Below are 27,599 nucleotides of genomic sequence, written 5' to 3'. Positions count from 1 at the left end.
TTGCTGCTCCATGTGGCTTCCTCAGGTCTCCTGGCTCTCCATCCTGCTTCCTTCTCTCCTTTTTCTCTGCTCAGCTCCACCCTCCTTCTGGGTGGGGCAGGGAACCTGGAACTTCCCTTTTTCCTAGGGGCCACCCTGTTACACTTATACAAAGATGTCTATTGCAGCACTAGAATCCAGTTATCTTACCCTGGTCTAGCAATACGTTAAGAGAGCTACATTTGAGATTGGAAGATAAAATTGACCTTTGAATAAGACTGATCTGATTCCACTTTAGTAACTATTTCTGTATTTCATTAGAAGTGTTCGGTAATTATCCACTTCTGATAACTTGCTCAAGCGATAATTACAGATTAAGAGCGAATGTATTAACAGCAAACAATGATAAGGTCTTATTAATAAAATAAATGTTTAATAAGCAGCCACATGGAATTTTTAGAGATAAGAAATGTATTGTTGATGTTTTTATGAAAACAAAGAATGTTTTAATAGATTTAATGTGTGGATCAATAAACTAAATAATTGATCATAGTAATGTCCCTAAAAAAAATTTACAAAAAGAAAAATGACTGACTACTTTATTGAAGTGCAATACTGTGGTTGTAGACCTTCAGTGGATTTTGTTAATACAATTGGCGTTAACTGACTTTTTTTCATGGTTTTCTTGGTTTTTCAATTTTGCATTTCATATTAAATTTAGCATTTGTTTTACAAATATTTTAAATATATTATTTTGATTGGGGTTATAAGCAATTGATAAATTCATTTAAAGGAACTTAAAATCTTCACAATATTAAATTATTTTCTCCATAACACATTATGTCATACCATTTCTGTTGCCAACTTTTGTTTCTGAACATTTACATAATATTTTCTAGTAATTCTTAGATTTTTACTGCTCTTTTACATTGACTACACTAGCTGTTTTTCTGTGTTTCATTTTTATTTGAAAATGGTTTTCACTCAAATAATGAATTTATGCATCATTATATAACTGCTGATTTATGTGTAAGAGCATAGACAGAAAATTCATTCAATCCTAACATAAGAGATTTTCTTGACTCACTATTATCCTACCTTCCTCCCCTTCTCCTTCTCCTTTCATCTACGCACTTGTGCAAACAGAACACACAAACTAAAAATTTCTAAAGCACTTAGGAGTCCCTTATGAGATTAAAAGCATAAGGAGAGGTAAATAATAGTTACAAGTCATCAACATTAACAAATCAGTCTCATACAAACTTGACAAAATGTGTATTTTAAAGTCTCAAAATTTAAAAATGAAGGTAAAATTAGAAACAATCAAATAAAAACCACAACCAGCTTCAAGGTAGAAATTTTTGCTCTAAGAACTGTTCTTTGCTGCATATATATTCTGCTTCCTTGGGATACAGATGGGGAAAAAGTGTTTAAAAATAGGTGTACAACTCAGCATCATTCACTTAGAATTCTCAAAGAAAGTCTACACTAGGGTTCCTCCCTGGTGATGCAAAGGGGTTAAAGCTCAGCACTGCCAAGTTATCTATGGGCAGCCACCCAAATGGCATGGCAGACCTCTCCTGACCCGCCCTCTGCTCCCTTCAGCAATGTATTTCATTGGTCTGCTTGTTCTGTTCCCTATTCTGTCTCTGGTGAATCCTGACACAAGCTAAGCAACCTCTATCGTCAGACATATTCTGGATGGAGGGGAAATGCCCTGAAAAATCAGAATTTCCACATTAGTTCATATTATGACCCCCCCCTTTTCTGTATAATCAAATATTCCAAGCAACCATTAGTTTGCCTGAGCCGCATAAGGTGCTGCCTGGCTCAGGTGATCAAGCGCTGCCTCAGGATAGGAAAGTCCTCTTGGAATAAAAAATATTACAACTGATTGATTAATAAAAATAATTATAACAAAATTAATAGTGTAAGACAAGACAGTACTAGAATAATCAGAATTCTTTTACTGCCGGATGAGAATCCAAATCCCATCTCTCTACTATCTCACTACCCTTCTATTCTAAAGAACTGCTTAAGTTTTCTATTGTTTAGTTTTCAAATAAGGAACTTCACCTAAATCCTCTATTCAGCTTTTGAGGAACCTTACTGTATCTCTTTGTTATTGACTTACAAGAGAAGCACTCCACCATGGCCGGCAACCTTACTCTATCTTTCACATCTCCACCTTAATCCTTGACTTGACTTTACCCTCTAAGATGTATTAGTAAAAATGAAGGTCATAGAGTAGCATTTTAGGTCTGAAGGACCTGTTTTAACCAACCATCACTAAAAAAATGTTAGCTGTAAACTTTATGGACTTACCTTAATTTTAATAGATCAATAATGTTGTAATCTTAGCTGAAGGTCTATACGACCCCAAACTGCTCTCAGAAAAATGGCTGTGGTCTCAGCCCAATTAATATGTTAATTGCCTGCCTAAAATGTATAAAATAAACTTCTGCTGACAGCAGAATGGGAAGACTTGCACCCAACTCCGACTCACTCCTGTGTCTTCCTCACACCCACTCCCCCCTTTCCCCTTTTAGGAATCTCCGCTTGCCAACGCTGCTCCCACCTTGAGACCCTGCCTGTTCTGTCCCCCAATAATCTGTGATCGGGGAACAAAGAGTCTCCAACAGAATCCTCTCATTCCCACACCTCTAACATGTACCCAAGTCCTATATGTAAAAATAAATAAATCTTCATCTTACCTGTTTCATTACCTGTGACTTCATGCCCAGTAGCATTGCATAGGTAGAATTTTTATTTACTTCTTACTGTAAATTCCCCTTTCTGCTTGCAGCTATAGTAGTTGTGATCGTGACATTTTTATATTATCAGAATATTATTAGCTCCCTTATCCAGGGATCTGAATTTCAAAGCAAATAATTTTCTTAAACAGTCATCACTTCTCAGGAACATTTGTCAACACCTTCCCTCTCAATCTTCCCATGATCTTGATAGAAGTCGAGAAGGTAATTCATAAATGACAACAGTGAATCAGGAAAAGTTCTTTTAGTGTTTCATGAATTATTTTTGTCTGTACATGTGTACAAATATTATGTAAAGTATATACTTTCCTTTATATTGCACTTAGAATGAAATGTGAAAAATAACTAGATTTAGAAAAAACAAAACAAAACAAAACTTGTTTTCTACCATGGCTTAATTATGAAGTTTCCTGTCCATCTTTCCAAATTACCATCTCAAACAGTTTTCTACCCCTCCTCCTGATATGTTCCTGTTCTATAAACTCTCTTTCAATTGCTGGTAAATATTATATTTTCTCCCTTCCTAGGAGTCTAGACATGCTTATTCTTCTATATGGAAAATGATTTCCCAATTTCAATTGACAGTACTTGCTTACTTCTCAGATCTTAATGTAAATATCACCTTGGTGAAGCCAATCTCAACTATTAGATATAAAGTTTCCCTGTTAGTCTCTATGCCAAAGCCCTGCTTTGTTTATTTCTTTTACTTTCCTTAAGAGAATTCTATATACCCTATGGTATTTTTGTCTATTTGCATTTACTTGATTTCTTTCACTTTAATTCAAGCCCCCAAAATAGCATAGGTCTTGTCTATTTTGGACACACTTGTAAGTTTAGCATGTAAGCTATTGATCTCAAATGAAGATATGTTTAGTTAATATATTAAAATTCAAAATATTAAATTTTCAGACTTTGTTGAAAGTAAGTCATTTACTGGAATAGTTACATTTATTCTCTTCAAATTATTCTATAAAAAAAAACTGTCCACTCAAAAATCAGTCCTTTGCAACTAAAATTGTTTTTATATAGAGAACAAAGAAGAAAATATGTAGAAAGAAATAAAATGATTTTTTTTTTAAGATTTATTTATTTGTGCATACAGAACTGGGGTACAGGCCAGAGACTCAGGGGTGGTGAAAGACTTCACCAGAGACAGAGTGGGGAGCAGAACAGGCAGATCAACGAAGTACACTGCTGAGGGGAGCAGTGGGCGGGTCAGGAGAGGTCTGCCACGCCATGTGGTCACCTCCGGGGCAGGCAGGAATCGAACTCATGCGGAAGTGGTTTCAGCTTCTTAGTGCAGTGCTTTAACCCGCTGCGCCACCAGGGAGGGCCGAAATAAAATGAATTTTAACTTCAAGACCCTAAAGATGGAAGTGCTGTTACCCTCATTTAATCATATATATGTGTGTGTGTGCATAAAATTTCTAAAAATATATCTTGAGATCCTAGCTACAATAATTGACCTAAAATAAAGTTTACAGGCAAGCCATAGTAGTAGATATTATTTTAGAAGTTTATTTCATTTTATCACAAGACCTCTGTTCTTTTAAGTTAAACTAAATACATTGTATATTTTTCATACTGATTGTAACAATTACAAATACCAAGTCTACCTCTTAAAATCTGTATTTTATATAAATTACTAGGATAAGTTTTTGTATTGATTTACAACATAGATCTTATTTTTCAAAAATTTTGTCTCTTTGCCTTTATTCATCTTTAAAATTATTTTTAATTACTGTTAAACTTTCACGGTTCTGAATCCTTGCATCCCTCAGATCATAGTCATAGTCATAGTAGCACCGGAGCACATAGTCCTACACCAAGTCTGCAGCGTGCTTTTCCCACCCACTCTATTTTTAATTCATTTTTCTTCCCTTTCCCTTCTGAAAGCTGCAGATCTGTGATCAACTTCCAAGGGTTGGTTTTAAAGTTTGGCTTTGCCTGTCCCTTTGGTATTTATCTTTCTCCTTCTGGCTTATTTCCCTTATCACAATCCCATTTCACCTTCAACCTTGTTGCTGCAAATGGTATGAGTTAATCATTTTGATTGCTACGTAGTATTCCATTACTATATCTTCTTGATCTACTCATCTATTTTTGATCACTTAGGTTGTGTTCATGTCTTGGCTATTGCACATTAAGCTGCTATGAACATAGTAGCACAGGTTTCCTTTCAAATGAGTGTTTTGGGTAAACTTTTTATTTAGTATTTTATACTTAACACACTCTTAAAGGTATTACTAGGGAATGGAGAAGGAGAGATTCTTGCAGATTCCCAAGGAACTGTCAGAAAGACAAAAATAGCCAGCATTATTAATTTTGGGGGGTGTGGGTATGCAGGTTATAGGCTATATATGCCTTATATAAATATTTGATCTCAGGTTTTTCATATTGTTAATGTTAAGATTTCAGTTTTAAGATACTTTAACCACTGAGAACAACATCCCCAAGCTAACTACTTTTTGGTAGTTAGCTTGTTTGTACAGGACAGATTTTGTCTTTCCATTTTAGATGGCTAGATGTTTATGGATATCTTAAATTTGCTTGCTTTAGTTACTGAGAAAAAAATCAGAATGCTGCCTTTAGGGATATTTTGCTTGGAAAAATCACAACAGTAGTATACGAGTCTTAACACATTAAACATTTGTTGAAAGCAATATCATCAAATAAAAAAACATGTTTTACTTATTCCTCACAAGAACATAAACAGTATGGAGGGAAGCTTTATGGAGGTAACACTGTTTTTCTTTTGGTAGTAGTTGGATAGTAATGACAGTATATTTTCTACTTTGTTTCTTTGTATAGGGGGTTTGATCCAAAGTTTTGCTTTTAAGACCTACTTCTGCCTCCTTTTCTATCAGACTAACTTCCTCCAAAGTCACCATCACTTGATGCTCAGTAGCTTGAACTGCTGTAGGAATAACATGGAGAAAATATCTCTTTCCATAGAAGGAGGAAGCCCTTTGTCTTGTCTGACAACTAAGTCTCCATTTATGTAGAGGTCATTTTGGTTGCTTGAATGACTATCTAGACTTCCACTATATCCATTATAGCTGTCTTTCTACCCTTTTGTAGGTAGAACACTCCATGAATTACCAGAATTTTTATATGAATCTCTGTAGGAACCGCCACTTGAATGATCTTAACATTAAATCATCATCATAGCCATTTCTATCATGATAGCCCCTTGGATAGTCATCAGGTAAACTGGATTGACCATAATAATGATAATCATAATCTCTTGTGTCATGAGAAATTGAATAATTTCTGCTTGAATAGTTGTCTTTAATAGGATATACATTATTTTCTTGGGGACAATTAAACAACTCTTTGAGAATATAGGGGTTCCTTATCTATTTTCCTCAGGAAATAGGAGCTTTTTCTGTCCATTCCACTGCTGCTTTGAACTTGTCCTGAAGGGGCGGATATTTTAGGGGAATGCCCCCTACTTTATGATTGGGTAAACTCTATTTACTGGAAGTTGTCCTCTTGAAGAACTCATATTAAAATTCACGGAATAGTCACTATCACCCATGTGCCCTCCACCTGAGGGCAGTGAATTTTAATTTTAATAAGTGAATATTATTATGTGTTGCACTCACATTCCAAATTTAGAATAAATTATTCTAATGTAGGTATGTAAATGTCCTGTTTAATTGTAAAATTATATATTTCAAATGTGTTTCTGCTTATTTGCTTTTTTTATAGAATGATTTCCAAAACAAAATCCTAACAATTTGTTACCTTTACATATTTTTGTCATGAAAACAAAAAAGTAATAATAATTATACACACAGAGTAGAATAAAATTTTAAGGGGGGTTGGAGATTTGATGCTATAATTTAAAGCTTACAGTCCCTCCATAAAAGTAAAGCAAGTAAAAATTAACTTTGCATTAACACCATTAACAAATATTGACACCATTGTATATGATGTGTACTGCAATTGACCAGGAATAGAATTTTAACTACTGAAGTTTTAAAAAAAAATGGCTAATAAAAAATCAATTTAGGGTCCTCCCTGGTGGCACAGCGGGTTAAAGCACAGCACTGAGAAGCTAAAGCCACTTCCGCATGAGTTGGATCCCCGCCTGCCCCGGAGGTGACCACATGGTGAAGCAGACCTCTCCTGACCACCCGCTGTTCCCCTCAGCAGTGTACTTCGTCGATCTGCCTGTTCTGCTCCCCACTCTGTCTCTGGTGAATCTTCTCACCACCCCTGCACCTCTGGCCTGTATCCCAGTTCTGTATGAATAAATAAATAAGTCTTTAAAAAAAAAGTTACATCTTCTTGGTTAGTTTCTATTTTTGCCCCAGATTATTTTTTTTAGTTGAAAGTCTAATTTTTTTAGATATAATAGCAGTTTGTGATTTACTCCCTGAGTCATTAGCATGTATGCCTTTATTCCAGTCTGTTATTTTTAGTTTGTTTTTGTCTTTTGGTTTAAAATGGTTTTCTTGTAAGCAACATATTGTTGCCTGCATTTTTTCACCCACCTTGTTAAGCTTATGTCTTGTCAATGGTGAATTCAGACCATTCACATTTAGGGTTACTTTTTATATAAGATTATTATTTTTTTTTAATTATCTTGTTTCTGATTTTGGATTGTTTTATTTTTCTGTTCTTTCCTTTCCCTTTTGTTTCTCTCTCTCTCTCTTTTTTGGATGGTTTTCCTTAATGCATATGTCTGTTTCTATGATTCTTTGTTTGTGGGTGTCTTTTTTGGATTTTTGATCAGTAGTTACCATGGGGTTTTACTTAAGTTATTGTTTTTAGATCTTTTATGAGATGATGTCTGCTCTCTAACAGGTAACTACACAGGTTCTACCCATTTCTTTCTTCCCTTTAGTGTTTGACATTGTTAACTCATAACATGTGTGCTCCTGATGTTAATGTTATATTGCTCTTCCTGTTTTGTTATGGAGTTTGTGTTTCAGTTTCTCTTGTCTTGTAGAAATCCTTTTAGTATTACTCAAAGAGTGTGACTGGTAGTGGAAAACTCCATTAACTTCATTTGTCTGAGAAAAACTTTATTATACCTCTGTATTTAATCATTCTGCAAGATAGGGAATACTTGACAGACATGACTTGTCTTTTAGAACTACAAATATTTTCTTAACCTCTCTTATTGCTTGGAGAGTACACTCTGAAGAAATCCTGATTTGGAAACCATTTTATATTTTTTGATTCCTGCATTTTTTTTCTTTATCTCTGATGTTTGATAGCTTGATCATGATGTGTCTGGGTGTAGATCTTTTTTGCACCTAAGAATTTAGGTGTTCTTTCTGCCTACTAGATTTCCACATTTTAATTCACTCTGTAGGCATGGGAAATTCTCATCTGTTATTTTTTAAATAAGGTTTCTAGCCCTATTTCTTTTTCTTCCCTTTCTGGGAATCTGATCATTCCTAAGTTTCCTCTTAGAGTTAAATCTGATATTTCTTGTGGAGTTTCCTCATTTTCTTTGAACAGTTATTTAATGTGTAATTTGTTTGAGTTTTCTACAGCTGAAATTCTTTGGCCATTTTGATTATTTAAAGTATGAAGTTTATTGGCATCTCATTCAGGATCACTTTTTTGATGATCTTTTTATATATTCAATCTCTTCTGTGAAGACCTTTGTTTCTGGCTCTACTTTCTGGTATGTTTTGTCTGTCTACCTTTGAATGACCTCACTTACCTCATTTAAAACATGTTTAGTATTGTTGAAGTTCCTATGTAGTTTCTCTATTTCTGTCTCCTTTATGTTTGCCCTGGAACTCTGTCTTTCTCATATTGTTTTTCCATGTGTTGAGTTTTTCCTTGTTTTCTGTATGTTTGTATACTACACACTATATATGTGTGTGTGTGTATAAAACATTATTTATAAGTTAAATTATAAGTTATATATACATTTATAATAATATAAATTATATATATATCATATATATATCGTGTATATATATATATATAAAACCTATTTATGCATGTGTTTATGGTTGGAGTGCTGCAGTTTTGTTAGTTTTGTTTTTGTCCTCTTAGATTATTTAGGTGTGAGGAGGTGGTAGGAGGTGGGAGGTGGCATCACAATAATTGTAAATTGTGCTCAAGTTGCCTTCACTTTCCTCCCCACTCTCTGTCATTCCTTTCACCTAGGGATCCTGATTTATGAAGTTTGGTGCTCCCAGCCGAAAGAGCAATATCCCGGCCTGGAGGCTCACAATCTGGTAATAAGTTGCACCTGACTCAGAGGCAGCACTGGGTGCAGAATGGGCACAGGTGTGCCTAGCTAACACTTTGGCGTTCACCCTAGCGGCTGCTGTTCCGCGCTCGCCACAGTTGCCACTTCTGCCAGTGTGGGAAGTATACGTACTCTTGGACTGCCTTCCTGGAGAATTTGTGAGTTTGCTCTAAAGTTGTTTTGTTGTTGTTGTTGTTGTTGCTGTTGGCATTTTATAGAGTCAGGTCTGGCTCTGCTTGGCTTTTCTTTCATCTCTCTCAGGAGGGGCAAGTGTAGGGATTTTTAGTGGCCAGCCCCATCCCAGTTTTGAGTTTCCAATTTCTTGAGTCAGAGTTTGCTGCATTCCCACTGCCGGGTGTGGTTTTGAGCCCACTCTTGAGATTGGAATGTTCTGCGGAGAAATTTCAGTCTTCTGGGTTTCCATCAATGTGACTTGGGAATTTGGTCCCCTTGCCTTCTAGTCTTCCTCTTGTCGGCTACCAGCCTAGTTCTTGAACTCGCTGGGAAAGTTCTGATGCTTTGTAGCTGGCCTTAGGTATCTATCTGGATTGTCCCAGAAGCACATATAAGTCCTTTTTTCCAGTTGTTTTCAAGGGAGATGATTCTAGACGATCTCCATGATTCTACATTAAACTATATTTAATACAATCAAAACCCAGTTTGTTTCTCTAGCAAAGCTGTGCCCTGAAAATTAAAACTACAATCTAAATATATGACTTAATTAATATTAAGCATTAATATTAATTTGCTTGCTAGTGAAGATTTACTAAAAGACTTTTGCTTTTCTGTGTTTACCACTTTACCAGTTTATTACTGTCATAAACTCTTGAAAATTCAACCAACTTAATTCCTTGTAAAATCTATTTTAAAATTAACTCACATATAGCTTAAATTTCTAGAAATTTCCCTTTTTATTTCCCCATATTGATAACTCCACATAATATTCTGCTAAAGTGGTTTGTCCCTTAGTGCAACAAATCTAGTAAACTAAGATTCCTATGACCCAGTAGTATTTGTTTTTCCTTAATTTGTCTTTTGAAGTGTCAATGCAGACAACACAATTATGGGTAATGTGTTCAGGGAGATTATATCATAACATTTATTCTATTTGAAATGTCTATGTAAGTGCAGCTGAAACTTTTGCATTCAAGAAACTCACAAAAAAGATTATATATTGTATGAAGGAAAAATAATAATGCTTGTGTACAATCTTAGAATTTACCAGTCATACCTTCAAATAATTTCATAATCTCTTTAGGACCTGGAAATAATAATGCCTGTTGCAGTAAGGTTGATATGAGTTTGGATATATGTTTATTACATGATGTGTTTATGTGCCTATATGTATATTCATATATGACTTGAATTATACTTGATCAATAAATCGTGCATTTTATGAATATTTCCTTTATGTGTGTTGACACCAGTTAGTATTAAACATATTTAATGCTGATTATAGAAAGCACACATTTTTGGCTAAACATTGAATATATTTTATTCAAACATTTAGTCACATAGTAGCATTAAATCTTTGAAAAGTCAAAGCCCGTTGTTTATTAACAGTTCCTCAGTCTACATAGTGTCCTCTTTCCAGTATCCTATTCAGGATACCACATTAACTTTAACTAAAGTTAAGTCCTCAAGTCCTTAGGAATTTCTTGAAAGTGAGAGTTTCACAAACTTTACTTGCTTTGATGACTTTGACGTTTTTATGTGTTCTAGTACTTATTTTTTAGTTTGCCTTACTGTTGAAATTTATCTGATGATTTCTTGATTATGAAACTGGGATTATAAATTTTGAGGAGGAAAACCACAGAAGGGTGCCATTTCTATCACTTCATAGCAAGCAAACCATCACTTTTTGACATGAAATATTGTTGCTATTTGTCTTGATTTTCTAGATGGTGCAATGCTTGTAAGATTTCTATGCTTTGAAGTTACTTGTTTATCCCTTTCCAAATTTTACTCTTTGAAAAGAAGTAGCCATGCACAGCTCAAATGTATGTAGTAGGGGGTTGTTATTCCTCGAGAGCTGATTATCAATTTAAATTAGTTATCCATACTAACATATGAAACATCTATATAAATTTTTGTATTTAACCATGTGGATAGATATTAACAAAAATCCATATCCCTGTTTCCAATTCCAACCTGCTAGCTCATAGTTCATATCAGACTCCTCCCCTTGTTTATCTGGAAACCCCCAGGTAGGTAACAGTGAGAAATTGTGCATCCATCATCCATTATATACTTTTCTTAATTGTTCCATATACAGGTATAATAGTCTCAGAATTGTTTAGCTTATATCTCCATTGGGACACAAATAACAACTTGAATGCCATGTTTTTGTCATCTCCTTTAGTCTCAAGATTCCATTTGTTATGGAAATGACTTGGTCAGCACTTTTACCCCACATCCTTCATTAAGGATGTTTCCTGTTTTAGTAATACAATTAGATTATCCTGTCATAGTCTGTATTTGTTCCTGGGATTCCTCAAACTCTTTAATGTCTTTAAAAATTTGCATATTTTACTGTTGATTCTTTGTGCTGTGAAGTTCTATGAGCCTTGGCAAAAGCATAATGTTATATATCCACCATTACAGTATAAGAAGTTTCATGGCCATTCAAATTCCTGTGATTCACTAATTCAACATCCCCATACTCCTTCCCACACACCTTTTAACTCCTGGCAACTACTAGTGTCTCTTACTACTTATGTGTGTGTGTGTTTTTGCATGTCACATATTTGGAATTAAACAGTCTTTTCAGACCTACTTTTCTCATGTAGCAACATGCATTTCAGGTCTCCCCATCTTAATAGCTGATTTCTTTCTGTCATTGACTAATTTCTCATCGTTTGGATGTTGTAACTTTTTGGTTTTGTATTTGTTTGTTTAAGGCATTTTGGTTGCTCCTCTCCTAGGTTTAGACAATTATAAATAAAGCTGCTATGGCGTGTGTAGGCTTTTGTGTTCAGCTTTTCAAGAGCTTTGGATCAACATTATGAGTTTATTGGTAGGCCAAGTGATGAGATGTTTTTCTTGGTCACAGATTGCCAAGTGTCTTCCAAAGTAACCATTTTGCATTTGTTATTGAGGGTAAATGTTGCTCTGATTCTCACTAGTATTTGATGCTGTTGGGAAAGGCAATTTAAAAAAAGAAAACAGGCCCTCCCTGGTGGCGCAGTGGGTTAAAGCACAACACTGAGAATCTAAAGCCGCTTCCACATGAGTTCCATTCCCGCCTGCCCAGGAGGTGACCACATGGCGTGGCAGACCTCTCCTGACCCGCCCGCTGCTCCCCTCAGCAGTGTACTTCGTCGATCTGCCTGTTCTGCTCCCCACTCTGTCTCCGGTGAAGCCTCTCGCCGCCCCTGAGCCTCTGGCCTGTACCCCAGTTCTGTATGCACAAATAATTAAATCTTTAAAAAAAACTAAAAAAAAAAAAGAAAACAAAACAAAAAGTCATCTGTTAAGTTATAAGTTGAACCGAGCTCTTATTCCTGTCTTATGGAATGTGTTACGGACTTGGGCCTATATTTTAGTTTACTTGTTCATTAATTGTCACCAACCAGTTTGGAGTGTTTTGCTTTTTTCTTTGAGTTTTTTCTTACCCTCTCTTAGGGGAGCTTCACATTACGCCTGGTACCCTCCTGAGGCTGCTTCTCCAACAGTTTTGTATATACATATATACATATATATATATATACACATTTATGCAAATATATATACATACATATATACATATAGGTTTTAGCCATTTTAGTAAATATGCACCTCATTTTTTGCTTTTATTTCTAATGCCAGATGATTTTGAGAAGGTTTGCATAGGCTTATTGATGATTTATCTATATATTCTCTAATAAATGCCTTTCTGATGCTTTATTTAATTGGGTTGCTTGTATTCTATTGAGTTATGTAGATTTTTTTTTATATTTTAGATATGGATCCCTGCTAAGGTAAGTGTTTTAAAATTTTTTTCTCCTAGGCTTGTGTTTTGTTTCTCGTTGTTACATTCTTCTGTAGAGTAAAATCGATTTTCATTATATCAACAACCACTTTTTTTTTTTCTTCTATGGATTGTGCTTTGTATATTGTGTTTAAAACCTCAAAACCAAACCCAAGGGAGATTGTCTCAAGTTTTCTTCTAAAAGTTGTATAGTCTTGTTTAATATTTAAGTATATGATCTATTTTGAAGGCGTATTTATTTATTTTTTGGTATTGAGGTTCTTCGTAGAGGAAGTGTACAGTGTCACTGAACTGCTAGGCTACCATTTGTTGAAGATTATTTGCCTGGCATTCACTTCTCTTTGCCTCTTTATCAAAGATCAGTCAACTAGTTGTGTGTTGATCTGAGCTTTCTGTTGTATTCCATTGATTTGCATGTCAGTGTTTTTGTTAATTCCATTTTGCTTTGATTGCTATACTTTTATACTGAATTTTCATGTAAGTTGATGTCAGTTCTTCAGTATTGTGCTGGCTACGTAGAATGTTCTGTTTCCCCATATTAACTTTATAATCAGTTCATTGCTATATATATCAATAACTTCAAAAAGTTACCATATATATATATATATATATATATATATGGTAACTTTTGGCAATTTCACTCAGATTGAACTTAATTGACAGAGCAACTTTAGAACACTTCATATCGTAACAATATTAAGTGTTTCTCTTCATGTGATAGACTATCTCTGCTTTATTTTTATCCTATTTGACTTCTTTCATCATGGTGTGTTTTCCACATATAAATCCTGTATTTTGCTAAATTTATAGGTGAATATTTTGTTCTTTGGTGTTATTATAAAGTTTGCTTTTAATTGCAAATGTAAATTTATTCATTGTTAATATACAGGGGAGAATTTCACTATCATATTAGTCTTGAAACTTTCTGTCAATTCTAGGCCATTTTTCACATAAATCTGTCATAAGTAAACAAAGTTTTGTTTCTTCCTTTACCTTAATATGATAAGTAGCCTCTTTAATTGCACTGTTGAATAGGAATCATAAAAGGGGACATCCATGATTCATTCTCTGTATCAAGAGAAAGCATTCAATTGCACATCCTTCAGTATGATAATATCTACAGTGTTTTTAGAAGATGGTCTTTATTTTGCAAATGTCTTTATGAAGTTAAGTTTTCCACTATTCCCATTTTGCTGAGAGATTTTTATCATGAGTGGTTACTGTCTTTTTTCAAGATTTTTTCCCCTATATCAATTAATATGATTATATGGATTTTTTTCTTATAAAAAAAAAAAAGATTTGTTTATGCATATAGAGCTGAGTTACAGGCCAGAGGTGCAGGGACGGTAAGAGGATTCACCAGAGACAGAATGGGGAGCAGAATGGGTCCACAAAATGAAGTACACTGCTGAGAGAAGCAGCGGGTGTGTCAGGAGAGGTCTGTAGCACCAAGTAGGTCACCTCCTGGGTGGGGATCGAACTTGTGCTGAAGTGGCTTTAGCTTCTTAGTGCTGTGTTTTAACCTGCTGCACCACCAGGGAGGGCCCCGGTTTTTCTCCTTTAGTAGAGTACAGTGGAGGGTTACACTGCTTGGTTTTCAAGTATTATACCAGCCTTAAATAGATCTCAAGTGGTTATATTGTTCATTTTTACATAATTATTGGGGGTATATTAGTATTTTGTTAAAGGTAGTTAAATATTTTAGAACAAAAATGTATGATTCCTTTATTGACATACATAAAATACTTCACATTTTCTGTTCTGCTAGTTCTATAATTCCAATATCAGTTCTTGAGGCTGCATTAGTTATGAGCATAAAGCTATCATGCAACCTCAGTGTTGTAGCAATGGAAGATTTACATAGGAATGTGTGCTTCTAGAGTAATGCTCTTCCTTTGATGTGCCTACTAAATGAACATCTGTCCCCTGTCTGTCCACCTGTGTCAAAATGTTTCTTCAGCACATTGGAGCAGCAAGGAATGTTTCAGTGTCATAACTAAGTGAGAGTGGACATTGGCCACATATTACACATGATCCACTTTTTAAAAAAATCCTGAATTTTAACAAACTGTCCTCCTATAACTAATTTTATAGTTTCTAAAAGCAGTTTTTGTTCAAAGTGAGAATTTTAAGTTTTCTCAGAGTGATTAATGGTGCTTAATAGGAAAGCAACAGGATAAGAAAAAAAAAAAAACAGTAACTTAAAGGTTATTGTAGCTCTAATGCAGGCTATGCAGAGTATTTTCACTGTAGCAGAGCACAGCATAGTTTTGAGCCCTTTCTCAGGTTCTGTTGTACTTAACCCTGTTTATAGATGCATGAAATATCTGACACTAGGGGGTCATCTCAGTTTGGATTGCATAACAGTGAACAAGTGGATAAAATAATTTTGGAAAGAGTTAAAACAGACAGCTGTGATGTTAAAATATCAAGATAAATGTTACCATTACTATTAACATTTACATGAAAAATTCTTGTTGTAAATGCAACCTTGGTTTGCAAAATACCTGGTTTGAAAGGGTGGTTGGCAGGAAAATGAACTGTCCAGAGAATACATTTCCTTGTATTAGGTCCATAATTGTGGCTGCCAATGAACCATATCCGCCCCCATTGAGCAGCAGAACACTGTGCTGGAAGGTCATGGGCCAAATCACTAAGTTCCTTATTAATCCGTTTCAGCACCATAGCCAATGCTTTTCATAGATCTCCTCACTAATAGGTATGTGCTCAAAGGTACAAGCCAAACTCGTGACTTTCCTGATAGTCATCAAGGATTGTCTCTTTGTCTTACTGCAGCAACACCAGTCACAGGTGCAGAAAGCCAGGGCCTCCCCACACTGCACCTTACTTTATCCCTACACCTCTGGACCACACAGGCACAAAGGCAATTTTACATTTATTTTTTATGGGAGTTACTGATTTGAACATTTTTTTTTAAGATTTATTTATTTATGCATACAGAAATGGGGTACAAGCTAGAGGTCCAGAATGGTGAGAAGCTTCACCAGAGACAGAGTGGGAAGCAGAACAGACAAATAGAGGAAGTACACTGCTGAGGGGAGCAGCAGACAGATCAGGAGAGGTCTGCTGCACCATGTGGATCACCTCCAGGGCTGGGGATCGAACTTGCACTGAAGCAGCTGAGGCTAGCTTGCAATTCTGTGTCCTTACCCTTTGCACCATGAAGGAGGGCCCTAAACTCTTCTTTTTTGTTGTTGTTTTATAAAGATTTATTTATTTGTGCATACAGAACTGGGGTACAGGCCACAGGTGCAGGGGCGGGGAGAGGATTCACCAGAGACAGAGTGGGGAGCAGAACAGGCCAACTGACAAAGCACTCTGCTGAGAGGAGCAGCAGGTGGGTCAGGAGAGGTCTGCTGCGCCATGTGGGCCGCCTCCAGGGCCAGGATCAAACTCCTGCTGAAGTGGCTTTAGCTTCTTAGTGCTGTGCTTTAACCTGCTGTGCCACCAGGGAGGGCCTCCAAGCTCTTCTTTTATGTTATAATGACTTCTTCTGAATTGGGTAATAGGATAACACTGCCTCATAGAATGAATTGTGATATTTCCCTCTGCTTCTGTTATCTAGAGTAAATTATAGAAAATTCTTATTATTTCCTCTGACATGTGATTTCTAATTTGGAAGTTATTAATTGTTGCCTCAGATTTTTTTACTAATATAAATTTATCCAGATTATTTTTTCTCCTTACATGAGTTTTGGTAGTTTATGTCTTTCAAGAAATTTTCTATAGGTATTAACTAGATATGATCATTAAAGTACTCTTTTATCTGTTTTGCATGTGAACTATATTAATTTAGAACTAGCTAGAATGATCTCTGAATCTTATAAATATTAGAATATAAGTAAAGTTTGTGACCTTCTAGGAATTTAATACTTATGTGTTTAATTATTTAGGGATTTTGTGCTAATGAGATAATAATATGTCCTTGGTTGAAACGTCATAGTTATCAACCAACTTTGCATGAAACTTTGCTCAGCCTGAAATAGCATATATAAATGAGGTGTCTTAAACAACAGAAATGTGTTTTCTCACCTCTGTCGAGTATAGAAATCTAAGATTGATGTTATAGCTGAATTAGTCTGTGATGGGAGCTCTTTTCTGGCTTAAGGTCAGCCACCTTCTTGTTGTGTTCTTACATGGTCTTTTCTCAGAGTATATGTTTGACAAAGGAGAAAGAGCTGGTTGGTTGGTTCTCACAAGGGCACACCTACCCTTTTTGCTTCATTTGACTCTATTATTTCTTGTTATTAGATATATATTAATATATGTTCCTCGACTTTCTGACATGAAATCCTATAACTTTGTAATTTCCCAAGTAATAAGATAATTAAGAGCATCTGTTTTTCAATATTTGGTCTTTTATTATGGATGTAGACACAGAGCTCCTAAGGCCCTTGGGAATTCCTGGGTAGTACAAGAATCATTTATTCTAATGAGGCAACTTTTGGTTGGCTTTATGACTGGATTAAGAATGGAGGCTGCTCATCAGAAAAATTGGCTGTTTGTAACTTTCTTCCTGACTCTCCTTCCCCAAACTCTGAGAAGGAGCTAGAGAATGGAGGCTGAGTTAACAATTGATCATGCTGTAATACAATGTGACTTCTATGAACATCCCAATGGCTTGAAGTTCAGAGAACCTCCAAATTGGTGAACACAGGAAAGTACTAGGGGTGTGATATACCACCTCTTCTCACATGCCTTGCCCTAATTATCTCTGCATCTGGTTGGCCATATTTATCTTTAATTATAAACTCTATAATGACATTATTGTTTCCCTGAGTTTTGTGAGGCATCTGGCATATAGTGAACACAAGGAAGGGATCGAGGGAACTTCTATAGTCAGTCTAATGTAAATGGCAACCTAGGATCTGCAGTTGGCATCTGAAATGACCAGTTTTGTGGGACTAAACCCTTGATATATTCAATCTGATACTAACACTTGGTATATAGCTACAAAATAAACTGGACTGCAGAATTTCATATCTATCTCTATATGTATGTATCTGTCTATGTGGTAACATTGGTTTAAACATTGTATGTTACTTAGAGGTATAGGATCACACCATTCAAGTGTGTGTTGGCACAGGAGATGCACAACCCAAGCACTGACTGTCCTCCAACCCAGCCCTTTGTGACCTTATTTACTTTGTTCTCGCCTGGTGGTAGCCTCAACTCTACACTAAGCTATCAAGGATTTGTGATTGGTTTGGTTTTATATCACCCCCCTTTTTTTAAAGATTTATTTATGCATACAGAACTGGGGTACAGGCCCGAGTTGCAGGGGTGGTGAGAGCATTCACTAGCGACAGAGTGGGAAACAAAACAGGTTGACTGTGAAGTACATTGCTGAGGGGAGCAGCAGGTGGGTCAGGAGAGGCCTGCCACACCATGTGGGTCACTTCCAGGATGGGGAAGAACTCATGCTGAAGTGGCTTTAGCTTCTTAGAGCTGTGGTTTAACCCGCTGTGCCACCAGCCCTATGATCCCATTTTTTGTTTTTCTGTATTTCACATATAAGTGACATTTGGCAATTTTCTTCGCCTTGACTTACTTCACTTAGAATAATACCCTCCTGCTTCATCCATACTTTCATATATGGAAAATTAACCATTTTTATAGCTCAACAGTATTCCATTATGTGTGTGATTCTGTGTGTGTGTGTACTGTATCATCTTAATCCATTCATCTGTGAACATTTAAGTTGTTTGAATAGTTTTTTCTATTATAAGTAGCACAGCAAAGATTATAGAAGTGCATATGTCCATTTAAACTAGTTATTTTGCATCCTTAGTTAGACACCTAGGAATGGAATTGCTGGGTCATGCATTATGTTTCTTTTAATACTTTGAGAAATCCTGATCTATGAATATGTGTGTATTCTCAGATTGCTCTTTGAAGTGATCATTTATATGATATCTTTATGCAAATCATGATTCTAACTTTTAAAACATTATTAAGTGTTAAGATTCAGAAGGATAGCAGGGGTATGTGATATTAAAATAAATAGAAATCTACTTAAATATTAAAGGAGCATTGTTAAAAAAATCTTCAGGTTTCAAATTTTTAAAGTATTATCAACTATTATATTTAAACTGTGGATTCTAAACTCTTCAATATAGAGAGCTAGATATTTTAAATTAAGTATATGGTAAGGGAATTTTTCCCTTCAGTGATATCATTGGAAATAAATTATTCAATGTAGTGACATAGATCTAAACATTATTTGTAAGAAAAGTTAAAATTAAAATGAAATTCCTAGTCAGATAGAATATACATATGTATTTTGTTTTTTCACATAGTCAACTGCTAATTTATTTTTGATATTAAGATGTATTTATTTTATTTACTTATGCTGCCTAGATTTTTAAATATTTTAACAGAAATTTAGAAAAATAAATAGTTCTGAATTTTTTTTTTTTTTTTTTTTACTTTAAAGTTGAGGAAGGTCATTGAGAAACCCCAGCCTCTGGTGTCTCAGAACACTCTCTTAACTAAATGAAATTTATCTGCATGGAAAACAGTAGCTTATTAAGGCATATTAAATAGCCTCAGGGTGCATGCATCTGAAGCTAAAGCACAAGGCATTGTTCATCCTTCATGTTTTAGCAGCTGTTTAATGAAAAGTGCCAGCTCAGTGTGTAGTTAATCTATCTAATAATTAATACAACAGCAGCCTGGGACCAATGTGAATATAATTCCGAAATCCTTGTTCTTTTGCAAATTAATACAGACTAGCTTTTATCATCAGTTTGTTACTTCAGAAGGAGATGGGTATATTTAAATTTCTTAATGTCTTCTATTTGATCACATTTCATTTGAATATACTACATAAACACAAAAATTTAAAGGATACTGTAAAAATTAAAAGAATATATAAAATTAATCTCCTTTAGATTACTAACATAACAAATACCCATCAAGGCTAATGGGAGGCCAATATGCTTCCCATACAAAAAATGGCTAATTTGAGAGCAAAATTCTTCTTCATGTCCTTAATAATATGAACTTCCTTAATTTCTGTGCTAAGCAAGTCAAAAGCTACCCCTATATTTTCAAAGTATGTTAAACTAACTTATATTTTAAAAATTCTACTTTAGGGTTTTTTTTAAAAGATTTATTTATTCATGAATATAGAACTGGGGTACAGGCCACAGGTGCAAGGGCGGTGAGAGGATTCACCAGAGACAAAGTGGGGAACAGAACAGGCCGACTGAGAAAGTACACTGCTGAAGGGAGCAGTGCCTAGGTCAGGAGAGGTCTGGCACCACGTAGTCACCTCCGGGGCAGGCGGGGATCAAACTCATGCTAAAGTGGCTTTAGTTTCTTACTGCTGTGCTTTAACCTGCTGTGCCACCAGGGAGGGCCCTCTAATTTAAGATTTTTACTAATCTATTATTGATAGTTGTTTTACTTATAAACAATGTAAGATTTTGAAAAGATTTCTAGCAGTCCATCACTAAAATAAAGACTATGGCAAGGTGTTTGGTAGAGTAAAATAAGGAATATGGTAAGGTGTCTTGCCCCACTCCTCCAGACAAACACAACAAAACTAATGACAAAGTAAAAAATACACCGACAGAAAAAAAAAAATCGGCTCGCATTCTAGAAGCATCAGCCCAATTGAAAAGTGTAGAAATACTTTAAGTAAACTCAGTTTAGAGAGAGAATTGGGCAGTCCATCTTACAAGATGGAGGAGAGGCAGTGCCCACTGAATCTGTTAAGTTGATTATATGACTTTCTTCTTCCTCTTTTTAATAAGGCACATTTATTAATGTGTGCCTGTTGAACCATCCTTATATCACTAGAAGAAATCCCACATCATCAAAGAGTATGAATCTTTTAGTGTATTATTGAATGTAGTTTTCTAATATTTTGTTAAGGATTTCTACATCTATATTTCTATCCATCAGAGAAATTGATCTGTTTTCATTCTTGATAGCATCCCTGGCTTATTTTGGTATCAGTTAATCCATTTCCAGAGTTTCACTAAAAAGTTAAAGTTCCACAGTTTAACTGATTTTGGAAATGTTTATATTTGAAATATTTTATTACAGCAGTGTAATCCAATGGTTAATCTAGATGATTCTCTGGGTAGTGAAGCAGTGAACCTTCTCCTATGCCCCCAGACAAGGAGACTAATCCATTGTTTTCTTTTTAACTGCTTTGTATTGTTAGCTAAAACATACTTTAGTCTATGATTAGGAACATTCAACTGATAGACCTGTTCACATTTAGGACACTTTCTTCTCAGATGTATAACTATTGTAGATCCTTGTATACATTCTACTATGATTGTCATTCTACTATGATTCAATAGACATTTTATTCTTTTTTTTTTTAATATTTATTTATTTGTGCATACAGAACTGGGGTACAGGCCAGAGGCTCAGGGGCGGTGGGAGGCTTCACCAGAGACAGAGTGGGGAACAGAACAGGCAGATCGACGAAGTACACTGCTGAGGGGAGCAGCGGGCGGGTCAGGAGAGGTCTGCCACACCATGTGGTCACCTCCTGGGCAGGCGGGAATCGAACTCATGCGGAAGCAGCTTTAGATTCTCAGTGCTGTGCTTTAACCCGCTGCGCCACCAGGGAGGGCCCAGACATTTTATTCTTAGTGCTCTATTCAGATGTACATTGCCTGTGCCTGATAATCACCAGAGAATGCATCTAGAGAGAAGTCCAGAGTAGGACAGTCTTTATATATGTCATGATGAAAATTGTTATAGTGATATCCATTATTACTGTTTTCCCTTAGGAGTCTGAAATCTCTCTCTCCTTTATCTTTAAAGAGTGTATGGAGGTCCAGATAACTATATAAAATGATAGTACCACCTTACCTTCCCACCAGCAATGTTTGCACATTTTCTCTATTGCTTGTTGAAATACTATTTCCTCAAATGCTATTTACTATAGATGCAAAATATTTTAACATGCTAGACTATTTAAAAATTCTTTTTCATGTATTGCGTAATTAAAATTTGACTCATAGATGCTTAATTAAAATTTGACTCATAGATACAATAATATTTAAAGTAGCCAAATCTAATTTCAGGTTGTAAGAAAAAGTAATACTTCTTTAAATTATAGTTGACACAGTCAAATGTTACATGAATTTTCTAGTTATGCAGGTATGTTGCTATATTAAATAGATACTATTATATATATGAAAAAATACAACAATAACAGACAAAAATTACATTTATTTTGTATGATTCCTACTTTGTACTTCTCAATTATTTTTCCTTGAGTAATAATAAGTGAAAAAATCTTTATCTAACATTTACTATAATTTTAAAATGCATGAAACAGATTTCTCTCTCTCATCTTCTTTTCCCCTTTCACCTCTCCCTTCCCTTTTTTAATAGATTTTTTTTTTCTGCTGATAGTTACTATTAGGAAATTGGGACACACTGCAAACTGCTTTCCATCCCCTGCCTCCTCTCCAAACTCCTTTCACACAATGACCACAGTAAACCGATTTTTATGACAAAAATATAGATTGAAATTAACCCTTTTTAAAGAGGATATTCCTCAGGCAGTTAGAGACCAGTAGCCTTAAAGAATTTTGAAAATAAAAATTGAGTTTTGAGAAGTAATATAAGCTAATACCAACATACAAGTTACTGTCAGGTAAAAATCAGGTAAGAATTATAGGTGAGCCTGTTGAAATTAGGAGCAGAACTAGGACTAAAGAGGTATAAAAACTTTAGAGGTAAGAAATAAGGTTAAAAACAAAACAAAACAAAATTTTAAACATTCATTTAATTAGCCTGACTTGAATTTAACTGATTTTTAAAATCTATAATTGGTTAAAATATCTGAAGCAACACTATTTTCTATAACATAGAGAACTAGACACTTATAAAAGATACCCTTCCTATTTAAAAAAATTAACTTATAATAGACCATTTGATTTGCAATTGCCAATTTATGCCTGCAATGTTTAGGATAAGACATAATGAGGTTTGCTTGAATCAGTATTATGTAATGGGAAGTAATGATGTATGACAGTACTAATTGCAACAGTTTTGATTCTGTTTTCTCCCAATATATTAAGATAGTTGTATATTCTAATGGAATCTCCGTTAGTATTTCGTGCAGTAAAAACAGATCAAGGATAAAGTTTTTATTCTTTTCAAAAAGATATACATATTATCTAAGTGCCATTTAGCTTGCTTTCTTTAATTCTATTACATATGATCCTGCATTAAGAATCACTCAGAGAAGTTATAGCTGAAAACTGTTAGAATAGAGTATTTGTTTTTTTAATCACAAAATATTTGCAAAACATGGAAAATTTCATAAAAGCACATGCTATTAATGTACTCTGACCCAGATTTGGCAATTTAAGTAATTTTACCCTATTTATTTATTTCATGTATTTTTTTAAGGTGTGAAGTCAGCTGGAAAGAGAGAACCTTCATCTTCCCCATTTTCTTCTTAGGAAAAACTAATACAGGATGAAACAAATAATATACAAAGTTAGTGAACATTCTTCACATGTAATATTTTATACTTTATTAAACATATCTAATGAAGTAGGATTATTTCATTTTTTTCCATGAACATAACTTGTTTTTGGTATTTTGAAGTTGCTTTTTTTTAACAATCAAAATTTTGTGATTTATTCATGTTATTAAATGTGGTTAAACTTATTCATATTAATTACTGCATTCTATTGTATGACTAGACCTCAGTTTCATTAATCTTCCCTCCATCACCCCAGAAGCCTCATGGCCACCCCTCAGGCCAAGGAGATCATTATTTCAACATGTCTATATCTATTTAAAGCACACTACCTGGGAAACTCTGTTCTAAAGTGCTTAATAGTAAAAGTGCTGTATACTAGAAAATGTTGCCAAAATTTACTCCTACTAGCAGATATTTGTTTATAAAGTCTTAGAAACTCACTATTTTCAGTTTTTTTTAATGCTGATCTTGAATGTGAAATCACGTTTTATTAGTCTGTATTTTTTCTGGTATTAATATTGAGTCAACTAATATTCTACTTTCTGAAACTCAAGTTCATCTCAGAATTAAAAGACCTTCTTTTGTTTCTTTATGGCTTCTCAGTAAAATGAATGTTTTAAATAGTTCTACCCAGATTTTTAGTTTTACAAATTGAAGGCAGAAGACATACATTTCTCTCCTTTATTTTCCTTTCCCCATTGCGCTCAGAGATACTTTTCTCTTAAAATGAAAGCGAGATGAATCCTTTTAGGAAAAAAATGGGACACCTTGATAAATGAAATAATTTGATATCATCAAAGTCACGGGTTGATTGAAGTTTCTGAAGTCACCTTTTTTTTTTTTAAGTGGAAACTAGTTGAATACAATAATTTCAGTTCATAATAACATTATTAGTACAACATCCATGCAATTTTCACCAAAATAAACTTGATAGGTCTCATTAAGCCAGATACGTTGTTTGGTAATCCATAAAATGGATTGCCATTTCCTAAAACACTGCTCAGTTAAAAGAGAAATTCTATGTGTTACATTAGTAGAATTTTCTTTTGAAAAAGCTTTGGTGCATATATCTGTTTTCAATAGCAATTTTTCATAAATATCTATTACTGAAACTTTGGTGTAAATTTCTCATCAAGCTACTCTGCTGTCTTTTTTTTTTTTATCCTCAGCCCTCCTTCATGCCAATTTCTCTGTTATTTTTGTCAAATCAGGTGTATTATTTAGTACCACTTTTTCAAAACATGCCCCAAGCCTTAAAAGCAGGTTTAATGTTTACTCAATTCGTTGTTCACGTCACTGGTTTAGATTGTATTTGACAAACATGTAGGGTAGGAGAAGGGAGAGCCTTCTAGAATTTGAAATAAATATCTATGTGTGTGCATATTTATTTATTTATTTGGCTGAATATTTTCTTCTGGTGCTTTTTTATTTTTCATTTGCTCAAATATAAGCTCAGCAGACAGAATAGGCAACTGTCAGAAAAACTGTACCACTGTCAGAAAGTATGAAACATTCTAAATCTGACAGGCACCCTAACAGTTCAAATTTAGACAGTTTGATCCAGCAAGTATTTTTTGCAGCCTTTCCATATGTGGGATTCCATGAAGTAGCCAGAAAAAAAGATCATGCATATGATAGAGCCTCTCAAGAACCTCAAAAGTTTCTTATTGAGATTTCAGTATAGACTTCTCATAATTGTATATAAGGATTTCTAATCATTTTCTTACAAAGCACTTTCACATTATCACTATGTTGAGTGAAAATAAATACCCAGATATGTTTTAATATAAATATAACTTTGCATATTCACTTTTCATGTTTTCACTGGGAATATAGCCAGGCAATATTAAAGCTGTTTGAGCAAAGGGAACTGGATCTCAGTCTCTGATGTAGCAATACATATCAATATATATGTATTTGATTGTAGGCAATTGATTTCCCTTTCAAATTCATAATTTTCTCAATTTATAATATGAGGACTTGGTCAAGGTTACCGTGATTTTTCTCCAACTACAAGAAGCAAGGCTTCTGTTAATTTTACTGAAGACACAGCTTGTATTAGTGTTTGGAAATTAAATGGCATTAGATCATTGATGTTTAATCTGGAAACCTTTTGAAAGTATGTTGTTTAGCTAAATGTCTGAAACTAAAGAATTATAATGTCAGGAAGTGACTGTTTTTATAATATAAACACATTTATGCCACAGGCACAGGCTGTGTCAGCTGGTTGCCTATTTGTTATAATAAGCATATTATAGGTACCCAAGTTTCTGTACTTCACATCCTTAGGCTTTTTTTTTTTTTTTTAAGTTTCTAAGCCAACATCATATCTAGCTAAAGGCCTTAATTACTTCCTTTGAAATAATTACAGCTATTTAACCTTTGTTCTCATACTCAATATTGAAAAAAAATACTCTTAAGAATAAAGCAATTACTCTCCAAGTTGATTAAGAATCTTCTAATATTTCAACGCTAGTGTACTTAGTCATTTTTAATAAAGTGAATTGCTACTTATTTAACTAGATCTCAGTGTTCATAGCATTTCATTTCTTACCACTTAGTATTGAAAAGTAATGAAATTAAGATTATCGTAACTTTGGATTAAATGGTTGGGTGCATAACTGCTACTTGCATAATGCTGAGTCTGGTTGCGGATTCAGGTCAGCTTGAATTCTAATAAATCCATTTTGTGAAAAATGAGTAAAATATAGTGTTTTCATATTTTTTAGGATTTAGGTTATCAATTTCAAGTTCACTTTATAATCAACATGTATACATGAAAACCAAGCACATGCTTACTCTCTTCTATGCATTAATGTTCTTCACATGAATGAGCTTATTGTACATTTCTAACCAGTCTATGACTGCAGTTATTGTTACTTTCTACACATTTTATAGGTGAAAGTATTAAAGGATAAAGAAGTTTAACAATTTGCCAAAGGTTGAAGAGGTAAAATATCTGTGTACACAGTGTATATAGAAATCTCAACTATCAGGTGTATGTTTAAAATACTTACGGGATAATGACACAGAGTATTATAAGAACAAAGTCTTTGCATCAACCTGAAAGTAAAATCAGATATCATTGCCAAAATAATAACATTATAGTAAAATATCAATATATGAACAAAAGGAAAAGTAAACATTTAAGATAATAAAAGGCAGTATCACATCACAGTAATAATTAATAATCTGATTAAGTATAACTAAAGAATTTCAAAGTTAGGAGATAATACCTTAGCAAGCATCTCAAGTGAAATTTATGCAAGACATAGAAATAAGTCTAGCGTAGATCTTATATAAAAAGGAAAGGAGAATATTAGAGGCTTAACTACCATTTGTACAAAAAACAAGTTCACTTTTAACAGTTCAAGATATTATTGTAAGTAGAACACAAATTATTTGAAATGAAAGAATATAATGCACATTTAGTGATTTTGCTCAGTGAAGGCAGAGCAAATTTTATGCCGTAAGTGCACCTTATGATTTATATATCTCTGTCTTTTAGCTCTGTTGGCCATATACGTACAAAAGCAAATTCAGCTACCTTTGATTCTAAATTAACTTGGAGTTAGTTCTTGGTTTTGGTTATTATTAAAGTAAATTTTAAAGGAAGGAGAGTAGGTAGAAACTAAAACTCTCGTAGCTGATAACTTTTAAGCATTCACTGCCTGTGGCCACCAGCTGTTCTCATACTTAAATCCATCAACACAAGATGTGAACCTGGAACATTATGCATTACAGTTGAAGACCACTCCCCTGTAGTATGTCCTAGATCATGTGCTTTAAAACAAAGGAAATCATGTCAAAGGTGAACTTTATGACAGTTGTCAGAGCACTAAATGACTAGTTTGGGGAAAGAATGTCTTTCACAAGTTCTTAAGTTCTGTAGTTAACCTGTTGCTGTTATTACTGTTATACCTACTATCTTGTAAAGTCTGAAATTTGAACCAATCACTTGGGGGGCAAGACTATTTGTCTTCAAATGTCTGCAGTAGATTGGAGTATAATTCATTCTCTCCTAATTGACATTAGTCTTCTGTCTTTAAGCATGAGAACATCATGATTTTCACCTTCACAAAAAAAAAAAAAGGAATTTTCAGTGAATCAAAAGTTGTGCATATACTCAGTTATGAATATTTACCTTTTTTTTTTTTT

Source organism: Condylura cristata, unplaced genomic scaffold (genome assembly GCF_000260355.1).
Source record: "Condylura cristata isolate star-nosed mole 26May11 unplaced genomic scaffold, ConCri1.0 scaffold00011, whole genome shotgun sequence".
NCBI classification, from domain to species: domain Eukaryota; kingdom Metazoa; phylum Chordata; class Mammalia; order Eulipotyphla; family Talpidae; genus Condylura; species Condylura cristata.
This window is presented reverse-complemented; position numbering follows the sequence as displayed.